Below are 9,047 nucleotides of genomic sequence, written 5' to 3'. Positions count from 1 at the left end.
CACTCTCATCCATCATCTATGGGCTGGTGTGATTATCATGTTCTTTACGAGCTTGTTTGTGGCTAGCGTTTCAACAATCACGCTATCTAAGTATAGTTGGGTTTTCTACTAGCAGATATCGTATGACGAAATCAAAGAAAATAATTGATATTACCATAGAAAGTGGATATCGTTTGAATAAACTAAGGAGAATAATTGACCTTACCATGTATAAAGTTTTACCGTGTGAAGAAATTAATGGAGGTAATTGATTATCTTATATGATATGGAGAATAATTGGTTGGAAGCAATGGTGGGCACTAAAATCATTCCAAACACACAAATTACTTTGACAAGCAAGGTGACACTAGAAGAGGGAGAACAACTAATTCTATATTATAAAGAAATATGTTGAAACTCCACTTTTTTTAATATTTAAAGATATTTAACCTATTTATATTATTTTGCATAACTCCTAAACTTTACCCCACTTAATAAGATATACTAAGAGACACTCCTAATACATGCATAACTTGATGACTTTTAAGTTCACACATAAAGACAGATAATTACTTAGAAACTAAAAGATACATGTAACCTAAAAGGCATATTCTAGAAGAATATTTCAATTTAGTATTTCCAACATCTCCCTTTAAATTTAGAGATTTTCTTTTAGTAACTATCCTAGTAATTTTTCATCCTCATCTAGGAGGAAAATCACAAGCTGCAATCAATTTCTTTTTGGCTGATTTGAGAGCAAACCATCATTACTTTTGGATTCTTCTAATTATCTCTTTCTCATTTTGGACATCAACTTTTTCAACTCATCAATAGCTTTAGCAAGTCTTTTTTTTTTTAAAAAAAAAAATCCTTCATTGGCATCTTTCAAATCTTCCAACTCGTATTTGACTTCCTACAATTCTCTATCATTCAAATCTTTAATAAAAACATTATAAAATTTTTTCAAATGCCTTATAACTCTCTATGTAGCTTCAGTTTCAACTTCATTCTTTTTGTATGCCTTGAATTCACATTGTTCATGCCTTCTAAATTTCCCTTATAATTTCACTTTTGCCAGAAAAGTTGATAGATGATCTACACTAAACTTTTCACATTCATACCTCACTAATGGTACTTAAAATTTTCCAATATCTCCTTAAGTATTACTTTAAATTGAGTATTTATAACAACAAGCCATTCATTCTTCATTGCTCACTTTTTAACTATTGAAATTCCTTGAAGATTTTTCATGTCTTCTTTCTTTGTGGAGTCAACTCATACCTTCTTGACATATTGTATTTTTTTTTAACTCACCAGAGGATTCACAATACTTTACTTTAATGGATTCTCTTTTCTTCAAATCATGAGATGGCAACACATGTAAAGTAGCCTTCTTGAATGGATTTTATTTTCTTAATAAACCTGCAAACCTTTAATGGAGATATTATCTATTTTTACTTTCCAAAATCAAGCTATGGCTCTAATACCACTTTGTTTTAAGTAATAGTAGGCAATAAAAATAATTCAAACACAAATTACTCTAATGACCAAGTGGTCTATTAGTATCTGAGTCATCATTAAAACCATTCACAAGTGGTGAGTCAACGTTAAAACCATTCACAAGTGGTGAGAGTTCGAGTCACGGATGAGGGCATATTTTTGAGAGTGTAAGTAGTGATTGTGTGCAAATTGTTCCAATGGCCGTGTATGTGCAGGCCCCGCTCCACTTGCTCTGCCAAAAATACAAGGAGATATTAGGAAGAGGAAGCACAACTAATATTATACCATAAAGAAATATGTTGAAACTTTACTTCTGAAATACTCAAATATATTTAGCCTATTCATATTACTTTGCATAACTTTCAAACTTTAGCCCATTTATAAAATATAATAAAGACATATAATTACTTAGAAACATTAAAAGGCACATGCAAACAAAAGATATATTCTAGAAAAATATTTAAATTTACTATTTCCATCATAATTGATATTACCATGTATAATGTGATAATTCTTGAGGAAATCAAGGATGAGAACTAATTACCATATATTGCATGATATATTACTATGAATTACAGATACTGAATTGAATGTTTCAAGGAGATTACAATGTATAACGAGATAATGTTTAGGGAAATCAAAGAAAGTTATTGATTATTATATATTGCACAATGCTATGAGTCTATAAAGAAATAATGGGCTTCTCCTCTCATTGACATATTCCAGAGTTGAAGAAGAGAACCATTATTTTTAAGTGAAGAAATAGTGAACTTATTTTGTAAGAGTTCAAAAATTATTTTCTTTGATGTACTCTGAATTGCGAGAAAGAGTGAGTGAGCGTTTGTAAATAGTTATAGAGATTTCCTCTTTTTATTCATGGGAAATTTTTAAAAAAAAACCATGTGGTTTACCACTTTTTCTGATTAAGGATAGAGAATTTTTTTTTTGTTTCTATACCATGTGATTTCCCCAGCTAGCAAAAAGAGAAATGCAGTCAACCCGGTTAACCAATGCTTACGTGGCAAGGGCAAAATCATCAAATCACATAAAATATAGCTGACGTGGTAAAAGAAAAATAATTTTTTTCATGTTCATCTTCTTTGATACAAGTCTATTCCAATCGTCAAAATAAACAAGGAAAGAAATACCCCCAGAATTTAAAATGAACAAACCATTCTTCAATGGAAATCGAGCTCAAACCTTATAAATTAGAACCCGATTGGTCTAAATCTATGGCGTATCATAGGGATTAAGCTCAGGGCGATGATGACCATACCTTGAAGGTCATGTGAGAGAACGACTTGGCAGCCAAGCCTTGCATGCTTGTTGAGTACCCGGTTCCTAGAATTCCTCGTCATCACATACTTCTCATCGTAGGACGGTGGATGGAGCTTGTCGAGCCATTCTTGCATGATGTGGACCTCATACTCCGCCGAGCAAGCGTTGATCTCTTCCAGCCGATGCGATGTGGGCTAGATCAAACCCACGTCGGCCAAGGCCTCGAGAAGCGTCTGACCGATGAGACCAATGATCTCACAGTGGGAACCAGTCGGCTCAATATTGAGGAGCTTAACGATGCGATTGAAGACCTTAGCTGATGCCAAGGAGAAAGAGGTGCTAGTGAATGAATGGGTACGGGAGAGATGGAGAGGGAGACTTCGGAGAGTCGAGATCGCCATATAATAATCAGAACCCATTCAATCGGAGAAGATGAATATTGTAGCCATATTTTATGTGATTTGATGATTTTGCCCTTACCACGTAAGCATTGGTTGACGACGTTGATGGTATTTCTCTTTTTTGCTAGCTGGAGAAACCACATGGTATAGAAATGAAAAAGAATTTTTCTCTATCCTTAATCCGCAAAAGGGGGAAACCACAGGATTTTTTTTAAAATTTTCCCTTTTTTTAATTATAGTGACACTACAAAAAATTACAGTTTTGCAATAGATATTTGCAACGGATACATTCCGTTGCACTTTTGCAACAAAATTGGAATAACTTTGCAACGACATTGAAAATTTACAACGGATTTTGCGACGAGACAAAAACAATTGTTGCAAAAAATAGTGGGAGTGATTTTGAAATGGATTTGCAACCTATTTTGTGATAGGTTTGCAACAGATTGGCAATGACATAAATTTTTCGTTACAAAATACGGAAGCAAGTACGTGGGAGAAATTTTGCTACTACTTTGCAACGGACTGGCAACGTATACAAAGGCATTATAATTTGCAACAGGAATTTGCAACGGAATGATTCCATTGGAAATTTTCATTACAAATTTGCAACAGAAACTTGCAATGGAAGTATGACATTACAAAGTTGTAATAGAATTGTAACAAAATTGATACAGATTTTAATTTCATTTATTTATTTTTTAAATTTACATAATTTCTAAATTTTTTTGTTTATATCATATAATGTTTAGAGTTATTAAATGTACTTTATGTCAAAATTTGGATATAATGATGATGCCATACAATACTATATCTTCTGATATATATAAATATACCTATTAAGATATTCTAAATTTAATTAATGATAATATATAATACTATATCTTTGGATTTATATAAATATGTTTATGTGTTGTTATCTGTGAATAGAGCTTTGTTATTAATGATCATATAGAATACTAAGTAATTTTATTTTATTTTATTAAAAATTGATAAATTTATATATATTTATATAATTAAGTATTAAATTTGGTTATTAGTCCCATAACTATTTCCATATTACCTTAATATTTTCATATTAAATTTAAAAATGAAGTTATGCTTATTTAGCCTTAACCAAAGTTTAATTTTTTCCCTTTTTACCAAATTTCTTTTCACTTTTACCAAAATTTAACTTTCCCCCTTTTACCAAAGTTTAGGGCTGGGCAAAGTTTGTTACTAGCCAACATCCCACAGATGACATCAGCCAGCTCTCCGACTGTCCCCTCCCCGGTTGTCGCTGACCCAAAACCCCACAGTCACATTCCTATAGGGCTAAGAGTGGTCCTCAAGAAGCTCAGGAAGAGCATATCAGCATCATCAACAACAACACCATCATCACCTCTTCACCGGTGAGACGACTCACTAATCGAGTAGCAAGACGGTATCCAAAACACCATCGCGCACTGCAAACTCTCCTTCAACAAAGAGTCTCTTTCTTCCTCCCTTTTCACTGAGGTTGTGGTTCCCAGTTGGGACTGGTAAAGTTTCGTTCTCCTGCATCACTGCAGATGTAGGTATATGGATGCTTCTTTAGGTCATCTATCTATGATTTCTGGGAGTCATTTTCCATTGACTTTCTTGCCTTGCATTTTGGGTTTTGAGTTTCCTCTGGATTCTTGCATGCTTGTTTGGTTACTATTGAGGTTTCTTGTTTTGATTTGCGAACGTTGTAGACAGAGTTGGTGTTCTTGGCTGATATTATGAGCTAAAGTAGCTTTTTTAAAACTTCACTTGTTTGCTTTCTTTTATGATGCTTTCCTTCTAGTTAAATAGCAAGGTTTGGTGTTTCTAAACAGTGAAGTAGCTTTTTTGAAGCTTCACTGTGTTTTTTTAGTTTTTCCCGTTCTATATTTATTACATGCTTTCTGGTTACCTTACATCAATGATCTTTCTATTTTATTTTGTTTATTTATTCTTTAGAAATATATAAAGAATTCCATCAAGGCACTATTTTGATCTCCAAGGATCCCATCAATATTGCAACTCAGTAGGTGAGGTTTTTTATTTAATTCAATTTAATTTTTTCATTGCTTTTTTTAAGGTCCATGTATTTGATTTTAATGATTATTGGTTCCATTTGGTGGATTATTATTGTATAAGAGCTAGCTTGTTTTATGATGACTAGCATTATTGCTTATTCCATTTGTCATTTGCAGGTGAAAATTCAAGTAAGGAAGCTTGATTGTGTCAATCGAGTAGTGTCCAATTTGCCTATTAACATTGAAGATGCAAGTAGAAGTGAGAGACAGCAGTTTGAGAAAGCTGAAGCTGTGAGTGAACTAATATGATGTAGCATTTGTGTTTTATTTTACAGAAACTAAAAGATGGATGGTTGACAAGTTATGTTGTTTAAAACGATTCAAGATGATGTATGCCATTGTCCTTTTGAAATTTTTACTCCACTATCTGATGAGAGGAAATTGATTTGGCAGACTGAAGAATAGCTTGTTCGTGTAGGTCAAGACACACGTCTGAACTATAGAGTTCTTGACTTGCATACTCCTGCAAATCAGCCAACTTTCAGTATCCAGTGTTATGTTGAAGATGTACGTTGCCACCACTATCCATCACATATGAATATGTTTGTTGAGTTTTTGTATATTCATTATGCATGTGTAGTAATATATGAAGTATAAAGCATGAACATCAGGTTATGGACTCTTAGCTAAATAAGGTTTTTGCATTATTTGATATTCAGCATTGATTTCCGTGTGGAGGTTAACTTGGTTACTAGCTTAAGGTTATTATAACAATAACTTGTAGCTATCAATTCTTAGAATCCTAGGTTATTCTAGTTTACTTTATTCAATGTTATTGTTTAATAATCATCTTTATTCTGGTTAAGTAATCATACTCTTTGCATCTATACATCTTCACAACATCATGAATTATCATTATTAATTTGACAGGAAAATTGCTTTTTGTGGATGCCAAGTTTTCATATTTACTTTCAGATGGCTATTCAGAAACAAACATATCAGGTCACATTTAATATTTTCCTCTAAACTTAAACTTAAAAGAGTTTGTGTTCTAGCCATGGCATGTAGCGCCAAATGGAATTTAGAGGTAGATGTGCTGAACTTTCAATACATATAACATTATTTTTTTTAGTACTCCATCATTGTCTATATTTAGCTGGACGTGGGTCATGATTGTAGGCTTGATGAAGGACGTGTGATGTATGTGAGTTAAATATGCAAATAATATTATAATTAGTCCGTGAATACCGCAAGTGTATAGGTCATCAAGTAATACCTCATGGGTGAACACGAGGGTCATATTTTCCCAGGAATGGTGAGAGGCTCTTATTACTTTCTTTTCACTTAATCAATAGGCTAACCATTTACGTTCTTTCTTTAGTTTACTTCTACAATTTATTACACAATACAATTGGAGAATCGTTAAGCACAATTGGAAAGAGCTTGAGTGGTTGTATAACACTTATCTTGATTAATATTTATGATAGGCATTGAGTATGACAATCGCATTCTAGAATTGGAATGGGAAATTTGAAGGCCAACAACTCCCAATCTCTTAGCAACTAAGTCTAAATCACTAGGAACTTAAGGGGAAATCTCTTCCCTACCCCAGCCTCCCATGTTTGCCTTAAGTACGAGAATTCCTCTAGAAGGGACCAACCAAAACCTAAGCCTAAGGGGCAATCAATCCCTAATCCAGAGATCTAGTAAAACCTAACCTCTTAGAGCATGCATAGATCTTTCATGGCATGAGTCTTCTAACATGGGGACATATCTTCCTCATCCACATCAGCAAATTATCATTAAGCAAGCATGCAATGATTCATGAAAACTAGAAAGATTTATTGAATATATCAATCAAGGTTCACAAACAATAATTAGAATACCTAGACATACAATTCCCCTCGAAATTGGGGTCATCTAATAGATATAAAATGAATATAAATCAATTAATAGCAATCATTCATAAGGAAAATATATCAAAAGAAATCATAGACTAACTCCCTCTAATGGATCTCCGAAGGTTGGGGTTTAGAGGATCCCAAGATTAATAAGATGGCGCTGAATCTCTTCGCGCGCCCTCCTCTAATAATTATCGTTGAAATTACCCTTGAGAAACTCACCAAAATCTGCTGAAATATGCTTGAAAGTCATCTCCAGCCGCTCAAATCTCCAGAAACTCTGGTCGCACTACCTTATTAAGTAAAAGCATCTCCTCTAATTAAAAAAAAACTAGGGTATTTATAGAATTGAGTTCGCCACAGCCTCACCATGGGCGTGGGTGATGCTCATGATGAGTAAGTTATTACTTGGGCTCCAAGTTGTGTCTTGGCATGGTCTTTGGGTGTTGTGTGGCAAGATCACGGGCATGATGGGTTTTCAAACATGATCATTGTGAGGCCGTTGAGGCTTATGTGTTGCTTCTAGTAGTTCCATGCTACCACGGCTTGATAACAAGCAGTGGTGAGTGTAGACAACGGCCATGGTGAGATATTACCACGGCCGTTGTAAGCCATGGTGAAGTTCTGATTCAACAACTTAGCATATTTTGTTTCAAAACACCCCCGAATTCATATTTTTTTGTAAAATAGAAATAAAGGCTGTGGTGAATAAAAAGAATGATATTTTGTACTAGTTAGGTGCTAAAAATGTCAAATTCCATGCCGAATGTAGTGTAAATGATATAGAAAATATGAACTTTCTAGCACTTATCAGTTGTTTACGAAATCATTATTTGGTTACTATTCTATCTTCTTTTAAGGATGGCATTTTCTTTATGCAGGGTCACTATTATTTATGTGATTGATGTCATTTATGTTGTTGATAAAACTTTAGCAATATATCACATCTTTGGTATCTGTTGTTATCATGTACAGAGCTTAAAAATTGGGAAAAGGTTGCTAATTATTTTGATTTTATGAGAAAAAAATCTGAAAAAAAATTAAAATAGTGGAAGGATGCCTTTTGGATTTTTCCTTTTTTTTAGTCAAATTGAAAATTGTTAAAACATGATACCCATCCATAGATGAGCATTTTTTAAAATATTTTTCATGCATGGCCTTTGTGTAATGCAACAATAGAGGTGAGCTCTCTTTATATCTAATCATGTTGATTGGTAATGATAAAGTGGATGCTAATGATTCTTTTCTGCTTTTGCAGGATAAGTAGCTTTGATCCTCCTCTTAATTGAGTTTGTGCATGGTGGCTTAAATTGCTGAAATCATTGAAATCATCTTTGTGTATAAAGAGCGGGAATTGATAACAATAAGAAAGGAAGAAATCCTATAATTTTAGGTATTTTTTTATTATTCCATCCATTGATTTGATAGGTTTTCATTGTGCTACTTTGAATTTGATAGGTTTTCATTTTTCAAAGTAATCCAACATAATACAAATAGAGATTTAAGGAATTTCCCAAACAAAAATTTCATTGTGGAATTTTGCTAACAATTTTGATATGATTTTAGTTTTTTTTAGTGATGGTTATGCTTGTGAAAATTTTTTTCTCCAAATAACTGTATGTTTTTAGATTGATTAACAAAAGGAGGAAACAATTGTTATTATTCTGGTTTCGTACCTCAATGTCAATACAGATGGATTGAGGTTGGGCATTACCTACCATCGATGGTTATTTGATTAAGTTCTTGGTGCACTTGGATTGAAATAAAGTGTAGGAAAAATATAATATTTCATACAAGAATACAAAAGAATCATTAGCATGAGTATTTAACTATGCCTCTTATCTTGGAAATGACACCTAACACATTGCCATATTGTCTTACTATTCTCCTTATTAAGATAGATGTCAAGTGGGATATTCCCTTTAAATCTTATCATAATTTTTTTTGGATTAGTAAAGAATTATCTC

The sequence above is a fragment of the Dioscorea cayenensis genome, chromosome 9 (genome assembly GCF_009730915.1).
Source record: "Dioscorea cayenensis subsp. rotundata cultivar TDr96_F1 chromosome 9, TDr96_F1_v2_PseudoChromosome.rev07_lg8_w22 25.fasta, whole genome shotgun sequence".
NCBI classification, from domain to species: domain Eukaryota; kingdom Viridiplantae; phylum Streptophyta; class Magnoliopsida; order Dioscoreales; family Dioscoreaceae; genus Dioscorea; species Dioscorea cayenensis.
Note: the sequence above shows the minus strand (reverse complement) of the source record.